General features: G+C 43.1%; 1 pseudogene across 1 annotated transcript; it reads right to left on the bottom strand.

Annotated features, from left to right (window-relative positions):
- Positions 1-682: 682 nt before the first annotated feature.
- Positions 683-1,163, bottom strand: LOC311610825 (ATP synthase F(0) complex subunit C2, mitochondrial-like; annotated as a pseudogene). Its single transcript has one exon. The product of its transcript is annotated as an ATP synthase F(0) complex subunit C2, mitochondrial-like (transcript).
- Between the last annotated feature and the right edge of the window lie 2,129 nt (positions 1,164-3,292).

The raw sequence follows: 3,292 nt of genomic DNA, 5'->3' as shown, positions 1-3,292 counted from the left end.
ACACTGCAAAAACATACATTGCCACCCTAACCAGTTTAACTCAGTGCATAGAATGTTGGCCTACAGACTGAAGGGTTCCAGGTTCGATTCCAGTCAAGGGCATGTACCTCGGTTGTGGGGACATCCTCTGTTGTGGGGAGTGTGCAGGAGGCAGCTGACCGATGTTTCTCTCTCATTGATGTTTCTAACTCTCGATCTCTCTCCCTTCCTGTTAAAAAAATCAATAAATTGTTTTAAAAAAAACAGCACACACAAGTTGCCTTTCTCACTGCTATCAGTGGAATTAGCAGATTGTTTTATCTTATTACTCTCTTCAGTCGTTGCTAATGTGTTTTTCTATATGATTTATTCTGTTAGGATAGTGATCACAAGCTTTGCCTAGATAACCAGAACAGACTTTTTAAAACCTCTTTTCTCTTACTTTCTAAGTGGATCAGAAGTTGTTCTTTTTTTTTTTAAGGTTTATTAAAGCCCTAGCCGGTTTGGCTCAGTGGATAAAGTGTTGTCCTGTGGATTCGATTCTGGTCAAGGGCACATGCCAAAGTTACAGGCTCCTTCCCCACTAGGGGGCATGCAGGAGGCAGCCACTCAATGAAGTAAAACAGTATCTTTGCTTGAATGCAAGAGAGTTTAGTAAATCTTTTTTTTCTTATTAATACAGTATTTATTTGTCTTCCTTTTGTCACATCTGAGCCAACCACTTCCCCCAGGCTGCCCAGGGAGGTACAGGAAAAGGAACATCAGGGCAGACAAGACGCGGGAAAAAGAACGATGGGAGGGGAGATAGAAAGGCCACCATCAGGCAGAAGAGCCCCAGGGCCTCTGAGAGGGCAAAGCCCAGAATGGCGTAGGAGAGCTGTTGCTTCAGAGAAGGGTTCCTGGCATAACCAATGAGGAATCTCCCAAACAGTCCCAATTCCAGCCCCAGAGCCGGCCACCCCTTCTGTGGCAGCCCCAGCCCCAATGAACCTGGCTGCTGTGTCCATGTCCCTTGAAATGGCACTGGTTTGGAAGCTGCGGCTAGAAATAAGCGAGGTCAGGGAACGTGGGCCTGAGGCTCTCATCTGTCAGCGTCTCTGGTCCTTTCAGCAGCACTGCAGACTCAGCTGAGAGGCGCACCTGACCAAGGAGGGGTTGGAGACAAATTTGGTGCAGGCACACATTTTCAAGGGTTAAAGGGAGCAGCTCCCAGTGCAGAGAAGACAGAGAAGGGATAAACCTTTTTCAAAAATATATATTTTTATTGATTTCAGGAGGGAGAGACAGAAACATCAATGATGAAAGAGAATCATCGACTGGCTGCCTTATGCATGGAGCCCGCAACCCAGGCATAAGCCCTGATTGGGAATCAAACTGCGACCTCTTGGTCCAGAGGTCGACACTCAACCCTTGAGCCATGCCAGCCAGGCTAGAGTGAATTTTAGTGGGCTTTCCAGACAGCAAAATTCATTCTGTTTAGCAACTATATATAACTAACTCAAAACCTATCAATCTCTGTAACTTTTATATTTCATGTCTTAAATATAATGCTAAAGTTTCATTGTGAAGAAAATAGTTATTTTTTGTATTTCCTAATTGCAATTAAAAAAACAACAACACATGCATTCTATTTTGAGATTTGTTTTTTTGTATGTGCATTTTAAAAACCAGAAAAATGGTAACACTTCTGATTATTTCATCAGCTATGAAAGCAATGTATTTGCTTCAAGACAAGAATTAATTATAGGTATTTACTCTATGGCACATATTAATTCTGCCATATTTCAGAAGTTTGATGACAGCTATCTTGCAATTTCTAATTGAAGGAACATTAAGCAATTGTGCTAAAACAATGTTCAATGTCTGTAGCAATGAAGAAGCCCAGATATTGGAGAGAAATATTTCACTGGAGTTATTAGAATCCAAATTCCAGTTTGTAAAGCTGCCAGTTGCAACCCACTTGTGATATACTATATGAAGAGAAACAGATGACCTTGATAAAAATGATTTATTTGTAAAAGCAGAAATCTGCTATTTAAAATTCACACTAGTTGATTAAAGAATACATGTTTGATTTTGCACTATTACTTTGAATTAAGAACAAGCAACCTAAAAAAAAAAACTCTACGGCATCCTAAAAATATGCAGTGTCCGGCATCTATAGTTTCCTTCTTTTGAAAATGGAATTAGAATAGCATTTGTATCATTTCTTTTGTCTTAAAGAATAAATGTAAAAAAGATGTTTCTTGGATTTATATTTGGTAAACAAATGTCCTACATTTCCAGTTGAGTCTTATAAAAAAAAATATAAATTCCAGTATAGTAGGTTTCTTTGGAAGAAAATGTACATATTTGCCAGTGAGGGGGAAAAAATCATACTATATAATAAAAAACAAATATGCAAATCGACTGAACAGCAAACAATCAGGTGCTATGACATGCATTGAACACCAGAGGGCAGATGCTCAACGCAGGAGCTGCTCCCTGGTAGTCAGTGTGCTCTCACCGGGGGAATGCCACTCAGCCAGAAGCCAGGGTCGCAACTGGCGAGCACAGCAGCAATGGCGGGGGCCTCTCCCGCCTCCATGGCAATGCTAAGGATGTTCGACTGATGGCTTAGGACCAGTTAAGCCTTCGGTCAGACATTACCCAAGGGCTCCCAGACTGAGAGAGGCATAGGCCAGGCTGAGGGACCCTGCCCCAGTGCATGAATTTTGTGCACCAGGCCTCTAGTCTATATATAAAAGCCTAAGTGACCATTCAACCATTAACTATGATGCACACTGACCACCAGAGGGCAGACGCTCCAACCGGTAGATTAGCTTGCTGCTAGGTCCAGCTGATCGGGACTGAGCAAGATTGGCCAGACATACCCCGACATCCTCCCACTGTCCCTCCCTGGCCCCAATTGTGCACCAGTGGGGTCCCTCCACTTGGCCTGCACCCTCACGCAATCTGAGATCCCTCAGGGGATGTCAGAGAGACACAGGCCAAACCAAGGGACCCCACTAGTGCATGAATCCGTGCACCAGGCCTCTAGTGTTAAATAATATCACTTATTAAACTTCATTTGGACAAGCCTATGTCATCATTTCCTTCTCCTCTTCTTCCTTTTTCACCTTGACCTTATTCTGGTAGCTGTTGATGCCTGGCCATAGTGCGCTCAGTAATTGAGCACCAACCTAGGGACCAGGAGGTGATGGTTCAATTCCCAGTCAAGGCATATGCCCAGGTTGTGGGCTAGATCCCCAATTGGGCAGAAGGCAGCTGATCAATGATTCTCTCTCATCATTGATGTTTCTATCTCTCTCTC

This window comes from Pipistrellus hanaki (assembly GCF_964339955.1).
Source record: "Pipistrellus hanaki genome assembly, chromosome: 16".
In the NCBI taxonomy this organism is placed as follows: Eukaryota; Metazoa; Chordata; class Mammalia; order Chiroptera; family Vespertilionidae; genus Pipistrellus; species Pipistrellus hanaki.
This window is presented reverse-complemented; position numbering and strand designations above follow the sequence as displayed.